Source organism: Lathyrus oleraceus, chromosome 7 (genome assembly GCF_024323335.1).
Source record: "Lathyrus oleraceus cultivar Zhongwan6 chromosome 7, CAAS_Psat_ZW6_1.0, whole genome shotgun sequence".
In the NCBI taxonomy this organism is placed as follows: domain Eukaryota; kingdom Viridiplantae; phylum Streptophyta; class Magnoliopsida; order Fabales; family Fabaceae; genus Lathyrus; species Lathyrus oleraceus.
The window spans coordinates 266012094-266020711 of record NC_066585.1 but is presented as its reverse complement, the minus strand read 5'-3'; the positions used below and the strand labels follow the sequence as shown (position 1 = coordinate 266020711).

General features: G+C 38.0%; 1 pseudogene; it reads left to right on the top strand.

Moving 5' to 3' along the window:
• Positions 1–7118: 7118 nt before the first annotated feature.
• Positions 7119–7928, top strand: LOC127103348 (plastid-lipid-associated protein, chloroplastic-like; annotated as a pseudogene).
• The last annotated feature ends 690 nt before the right edge of the window (positions 7929–8618 follow it).

Below are 8618 nucleotides of genomic sequence, written 5' to 3'. Positions count from 1 at the left end.
GAAAGAAAAGGAGAAGTGAGTAGTGGATCCAAGAGGGTTGCGTTCAACGATGAGATTGAAGGAAAAGAATTTGAAGATCATCATGCCAATGTCAAAAAGTGTGTTGATCCCAACCTTCAAGTGGCTGAAAATGAGAAGTTAGCAATGCCCAAAGTGCCATACCAGCAAACACTACCATTTGGTCTTCATTACAAACAATCCTGGTTTGCTCCTCATCCAAATCAACAATCCCAAGGCCCGAGATATCAAAATCAGCATAGGCCTCAAAATAACTTGGAAAGAAGAAGTGATCCTCGTCATCCAATCGTCATAACATATAGCCAACTTCTGCAACCTTTGATTCAAAACACGTTGGTGGTTCCCAAGTCTCTTAAGTCGGTTCCACACCCTTACCCACCCGGGTATGACCCAAAGGTGCAATGTGGATATCATGCCGGATCAGAAGAGCACTCAACTGAAGACTGCAACGCTTTCAAAGCCAAAGTACAACAGTTGATTGACAATAGGTACATAGCCTTTCAAGAAGGAAGCTTGATGGTAAACGTTAACCCATCGGCTGGATAAGTGTGAAGATCTCAAGGGGTGTCCCCCCGAAGTTAATGGATCAAGTTTGAAGAAGTCATTCCCTGAAGATGGCAATCATTTGGCTGTTTCAGCATCTCTTTTGGATTTTCCTTGCATGTTGATTGTTAATTGCTTTTAAGCATTGTTGTTTTCTTCGAATTGGTAAGATTAATGAAATGTTTATGCATCTTTTGAATTAATCCATTCGTATTCACTCGTTTTTCATTCATGTTAAGAACAAAAATACTCCTCTCATTCACTTTTGTTTATCAAACTATTGTGTTAACAAAGATTGGAAGGAGGATGATGAAAACGAAACACCTGAAATTGTTGTGGTATGCTTTTGAGTAAAACCTTGTCGATGATGTAAGGCATTGTTTCAAATCCCCAAACACTGAAGAGATAAGGAGTTAATCCCTAGTCAACCACTTTGACCCTAGAAGTTGGTGTTTATTTTGGATCTAAAACCCTTAATCTTAACCTGGGGCAGGGTAGTTGTGTTCAGATAGTTTGATCGTGCATTTGATCTTTCAAAAAAATCGTCCATATGTACACCCTCCAATTGGGTTCAACCGCATGTTATCCTTCGCGCACATGTTGAAGTGGCGAAGAGGTTGAGAAAAGCTAAAATTAGTGTTGGTTGATCCTCATCCACCAATATTGTGGCAGTCAACACGTTTTTAAAAAAACAGAAAAAAGTCCGCTAAGTCAAACACCACAAAATGACTTAGGCAAAAGTCAGGGCATCCCGATGGACCGAAAGCTTCAAAGAAGCGGTCCAGGCAAAATTAGGGATAAAGAAAATCAATCAAAAGAGGTCATTAAATCCTCAACAAAAATAAAATAAGGTGACTGCCATTTCAAGAAAATCTCATCTTGAATCCTCATTTTCACTTTCGCACCTTCGAAGTCGAATGCGTGTATTGAATTAACTGAACATAGGAACTGGAGATCATCAAGAAGAAGAGGTGGGTAAAAAATAAATTTTGAGCCTTATATCCTTTTGTTTAAAAATAACCGTGAACCAGGCCACGTTACAACCCTTAAAAGACCTAATTGAGACAGAGTTTATTCAGAAAGCATACTATAACAAGGTTGAGTTAACCTGACTCCAAATGATTTTTGTTAACCATTTGATGGCACAGACTTGCATGTTGTGAATGACTTCATCATCATTGTGTTCTTATCAATGACTCATTCACTGTATTTCACCCGTTCATATCAATAAATTTTGATTTCAAATTTTTGCATAAACACTGCATTAAAATTACCATTTTTGAATGAACAATCTTATTTGCGAGCCAACACTTAGCATCAAAGAAATTCCAAATACAGTTGAGGAACTTGATAAAGTGAAAGAAGTCTAGTCAGGGGCAAATCACTTTGAGCATCAGTTAATTCGAGCTAATCACCCTAAGGGTCATCTCGCCAAAAGTAATTTGCTTCAAGACACAGACCGGGGCAAGCCACCTCAAAGCTCAATAAGTCCAACTATCCAAGGAAAGTCAATCAAGATTCTACCATTCCAACATTTGGATTAATCAAGTTTAGACCATTACAAGTTTCAAACACTTGGGGCAAGCCATCTCGAGGTAGTCTCATGGCAAGTTGTTTCCAAACTCACTTTCAAGGTGAACATTTCCAAAGACCCAACAGACTGGGGCAAGATGAGCCACAGAGGGGCAAAACCTCTTTCTTCATGCTTTCAAACTACTCGAATAAATTCTGCCATACGCCAACAACTTTTGAGTTTAAGACGAGTGCCCGTAAATTATGCTAGCACGATTTGTTAATCCTACAAAAGGATCCCATTTGCTAAGTTGTGGCTGCCAAGATGGATAGAATTCTCCTTTGACAACATCTATCATAAATATTTGGTTGAGTTCTCGGTGTTAAGGAATCATGATATCCATAAAAATCCTCTATAACTCCCAGTCCACTCAAGTGTCAGCATTCTCATATCATGATCATTCATATATCATGCATAAAAAAATCCAAATCATGCATAGCCGAAATGTACTTCGTGCTCATTTTGCATTGACCTAGGTCTTGTTGTTGATCATATATCCTTTGACCTCTAATTCCAGTTTGTCTTTGGTGCCCTTAAACCAACATCCGGTTTTCGCAGTCATTTTCAAGTCCAATTGTTTTTGGAAAAATCCGTTAAAAGTTGGTTGTAATCCATTACTTACGGTTAAAAGTCCAATTGTTGTTGGCACGTACAGAGAGTTTAGTTACCCTGTCTTTCCTGATAGTTCCGTGAAAGTCATGTATGACTTATCATCTTGAGGAATTCCCAGAAGCTTGGAGGTTTTTCGTGTTAGAAAACTCCAATGATGTCGGTTTTGTTTGATTTCTTTATAAAGAATCATCATAGCCTTTTGCACGAATGATCTACTTATAAGAAGACTCTTGCTTATCTTTGTTTTGCATAAATTCCCTATTAGGAATCTCCAAATTCTTTGATCGGATGAATTTCTTATGAGAAATCTCCAGAAGTATCAGATGCATTATAAAGTGTCAGGTCATGTATGAACTTGTTGAATGAAGCTCCCTTTGTATGTTTTCCAATATTGTCATGTCATGTATGAACCTGTTGCTGAACCTTTTGTCCCAATATTGTCGAGTCATGTATGAACTTGTTGTGGAAATTTTCTCAAAATGTTCAAGTTGGTCAACATGTCACATATGAACCTGTTGGTATAATATTCTTGAATTTTTCTGAGTTTGTTAGGTCATATCTGAACCTGCTGTCAGAACTTCTTGATATCCCTCAGCGTTGTCAGGTCATATATGAACCTGCTGTTGAGCTTTCATTCCAGTATTACCAGGTCATGTATGAACCTGTTTTGAAGAATCTTTCTCTATGTTTGTTTCAGTGTTATCAGGTCATATATGAACCTGTTGTTGAGCTTTCATTCCAGTATTACCAGGTCACGTATGAACCTATTTTGAAGAGTCTTTCTTTATGATTGTTTCAGTGTTATCAGGTCATATATGAACCTGTTGTTGAGCTTTATTCCAGTATTACCAGGTTCTTGATAATCCCCAGCATTGTCAGGTCATATATGAACCTGTTGTTGAGCTTTATTCCAGTATTACCAGGTCATGTATGAACCTGTTTTGAAGAATCTTTCTCTATGATTGTTTCGGTGTTGTCAGGTCATGTATGAACCTGTTATAGAAATTTTTCATATTCGGGTTTAGTAAGTCATATGTGAACTTACTACCGAAATCTCTTGTATTCTAAGTATTGTTTATCAACTTTCACTTGGATTACTCCCTAGTGTGTGTCTGATTCTCCAGCAGGATTGTTTTCCCTAGCAAGTTGTTTTTTACCATTTGATCCTCCCTTGTTAATCTCATATGCCATGTATTAGAGGCCTTTCATCTTGATTTTATTTGATCCTTGCATCATTTCCCGATTAAATTATTCAGTGATCCTTTGTATGCATATTTTCATCTATCTAATCCATCTATCATCTGTTACACTTGTTTCTTTCATCCATACTTTCTATTGTTTGATTGTTTAACATGTTCATACCTCTCATGCATTGTCTAATGCTCCATTATTTCATTCTTTGATTCTTGGATTTGATTATATACTTGTTTGTTTATCTGATCTGATTAATGATTGTTGCCTACTTGTATGATGTATGAGGCATATATATTCTTATTGTTTGATTGCCATGAACAATCCCCATTCATAACAAATGTACCCCTCTCCCATGAAGTGTATAATGTTTATTCTTTCATTCTTTATTCATTTGTTAATACAAGAGTTAAAACGAACATCCAATAATCATTTCAAAACAAGATCAAAAGCTCGATCCAACATCGAGTAATCATTTTTAAAACTTAACAGAACCAGCACGTATTCATCCATCCTTTGGTAAGTCGATTGCTTCATGCATTGCCATTTCTCTTGTAAGTCGATTGCTTCATGCATCGCCATCTACCTGTAAGTCGATTGCTTCTATAATCGCCATCTACCCTTATCCCTGGTTCCTCTCCTTGCTCCATCCGTCGATTCTTGTAACGTTTAGGTAGCACCCATTAGGTAGAACCCTTTGTATGATAACATAGGTAGAATTCCCTTATTCTTTGCATGCTAACATTAAGTAGATGTATCCCTTTGTAAATCCTAACACATAGGTCCACATTGCATGACAACTCTAGGGCAGAGCTTCCCCATTTTTAGACCGTCTGTGCGTCTCCGATCTTGTGGCATGTCAGTTCCGTTCTATTGCAAAGAGGTAACTGCCTAAGACTCGATTCAGCGAGCTGCGACACCTACTGCTAGGACGTGAACACATTGCCCACTTTCCTTTGACACAGCTGGTGTCCTCTTTTGTAAGTCCATGTTCAGATGGCAATCCTTAACCCCTAGTTAGGCGAACTACGACAACTCTGATTCTCATGTTCAGATGAGATACGTAGGCACGAGATGCGATGTCTTTCCGAGTTTGACTGACGACTAACAACTAATCCTTGCTTGCTTTCGCCCTTGTTGCTATTCTTTTCTCTCGCCCTCATTACGATCGAGACCTTCCCTTTATCTCACCCTCGTTGCAATCGAGACCTTCCCTTTCTCTTTCCCTAGTAGCAATCGAGACCCTTGTTCCCGTAGTTAGCTGAACTACGTTTTGCTCTGATTCTCATGTTCAGAAGAGATATGTAGGCATAAGACGCGATGTCTTAGCGAGCATACTTTTCTTTAACCCATAGGTAGTCGAGCTACGAAGACTCTGATTCTCATACTCATATGAGATACGTATGCAGTGGATGCGACATCCGTGCGAGTCATTTTCTTTTAACCCTCTTTTAGTATGAAGTGGATGCGACATCCGTGCGAGTCATTGTCATACCCCGATTTTGGTCCTGAAAATTTTTCATTTTTCATTTGGCACTTGGCCTAAAGTTCATTTGCATCTAAGACCCATGGAACCTTAGTCCATTATTGCATTCAAATGTATCAATACATGAAGAAAAAACTACAATTTCATTTTCAAGTCCTAACTCATGTTCATGTTCACTTTTAACCATGCTCATTATAAAGTCCATTTCTTTATTTTGTTCATTTTCATTTTAGACCATATTCTTCTTTCACCTTCTAAACCATTTTTATCCTATACCATACATAAACCCATTCAATTTCAATATGTGTAATCGACCACTCAATTTCTCTTCAAACCATATAATGTTGTATTAAACCATTAGTTCAAATTACAACATAAGTCATACATTCACTTTTCCATTTTATTAACCTGTAACCATCAAATTTCCAATTCAACCATACATACATTCATTCTCAATTTCATAAACAAATATATCCAACAATTATGAGCATAATTATGAGCATTTCAATTCCATAAACCATAATACATTCACATTTCTATTCTAATTACATCCAATTATAAACGACAACCACATATGTGTCAAGATAAACATTACAAAAAGTATCTGAAGTTACAAGATTGCATTCCAAGCATTCCAATCCACAACATATAAAATTGAACCGAGAAACCATTATTTGAACCAATTTCCAAACCTTCCATTTCATATATAAACCATACAAATACATACATCTTCATTCAAAGTTACAAATTTAACCATAAACCAATTATACAAATTCCTAACCATGATCCCATGCATTCAAGTCATCAAATTGCTTTTCAATTCAACCTTTGGATTCAATTCCAACATGTTATTTCATCAAAACCTCAAAGTTACATTCACCTATTCACATACATTTTACAATTCCAATCCAAAACTATAAGAATTCCAAACTTACATAATATTTACAATTTCATAAACCAACAACCCATTTCCATATACAAATCCAAACATTCCATTCAAATTCAAGGCTCAAGTACTTAATCATGTCAATACCTTACACATGAATCAAATTCAAAAATACAAGCTCATGACCTAAGGTTCTAACATCTAATTCCTAAGCATTAACATCCACCATCTTCATGCCTCATATCATCATCTCCTTCTATCCCAAATTACTTTTCCTTCCATAGAGGTACCTACAAAGAAAAAAACACATTAACAAGTTGTGTTATTCAACACATAATCCACTTAGTTTCATCCATATTCCAAAGTTAATTTTAGCATTGCGAAATTCATGTTCATTATAAACAATGTTTTCATCATAACCAAATTCCAAATTACATCCAAAACCATAACCTACATGTAACCTTTTCAATTATGACCATACATTGCAACTCCGTGACTAGCATCGAACCAGCACTCAACACAAACCAATGCAAGTCAGGGCAATGGACCTAGTAAGAAGTGCAGAACACACTAGGTTGCACCAAGCTGCAACATATCATTTCACTCATAAGGCAAAATTGTTGTAGAACTAACTAAGTCAAGATTAGAAGCCTCAAACAGAAAATAAGAGCAAAAACGTCAAGTATCAAAGCATTACAGCAAATCGTGCAACACAACTGAACAAGTTCACAAAATAACTAATAATTCCTTCAACCGCAGAATGAATAGCATTGCAAATCATAACAGAAAATTTTAACTGTTTTCAACACCCTTCCAGTCACACCTCTCAACTCCACACCTTCAATCTCTCCACCGACCACCACCGTCGGATTCCGAAGCAAACAGTTCGGAAGACCGATTGTGGTGGCAGATGTTTCGAGGCGGATGGTTTACGTTTGGTCTAACACGAACGAAGATGAGTGGGGTACAGAGAAGGAGGTGCCTTCTCCGACTGTGGCTGTTGCAGAGGTGAAGTTGACGGATTGTGAGACGGAGAAGCTGAAGAAGGCTTTGGTTGGGTCGTTTTATGGGACAGATCGTGGGTTGAAGGCGACGAGTGAAACGAGAGCGGAGATTGTTGAGCTTATTACTCAGCTTGAGGCTAAGAATCCAACTCCTGCTTCTAATGATGCTTTCACCCTGCTTAATGGAAAATGGATTCTCGCGTATACATCCTTTGCAGGTTTATTTCCATTGCTGTTGAGTGGACTACTGCCATTACTTAAGGTTGAAGAAATATCTCAGACTATTGACTCTGAAAGTTTAAATGTCCAAAACTCTGTTCAGTTTGCCGGTCCATTGACAACCACATCGATCAGTACCAATGCCAAATTTGAGGTTCGAAGTCCGAACCATTTGCAGATCAAGTTTGAGGAAGGTGTCATAGGAACTCCACAACTAACAGACTCATTAGAGATACCAGAAAATATGGAATTCTTGGGTCAAAAATTGATCTATTGCCTTTCAAAGGCATACTTACTTCTGTCCAAAGCACTGCTTCATCAGTTGTGCAAACAATTTCAAACGTAGCCACCGTTTCTCGAAGCCAACAACAACACCTACTAACCTGCAGAGACTAATAAGCATAACATGAAACCAGGTCATTAGCAAGGCTGTAAAAAATTCAAAAGGTAACCCAAAAGAGAATCAAGACGAAATAGAGCGAGAAAGCGTAGATTTGCATTACCGTTCCAGACCAAACATCAAATAGGGCAATCAAAATCTGAGCACCCTAAAGGGATTTCGCAGAGATACTCTTCTGGATCTCCATAAGCCACCTGAAACCCTAGCAAGCTGGGTATAAAAGGAGCAAGGCGGAAAGGTGAGAGGAGGGGAAGAAAACCCTAATTTCTTCAAACGGCGAAAAACCCTAGAGCTAGAAGAATTGAGCGGCGAAAGAGAAGAACCTTAAAAAAGAAAACTTTGAGGCGAAGAAGGAAGATCCAAGCTCGCCTTCGCCGCCGAACCACTACCGAAGGTGAGCCTTCTTATTTGATTCTCTTTAAAGCCATGGATTTGTGCATTTGGGGTGAGAGTATGGTATCGTGAGGTTGGTGCAAGCGATTGAGAGATGATGAGAGATTGGGAGTTTGAATGATGTCGAGGGTGAGAGAGATTGAATGAGGGCGGGTGAGATTGAGGGAACGAGAGTGGGTCTTCGTGAGGAAGACGAATGAGTTTTGTTTTGTTTCACGTATCTCCGTTTCTGTTTTCTTTTATTTATTTTCAAAGAATAGTATTTAAAACCTAATTAAAAACCACCTACCCTT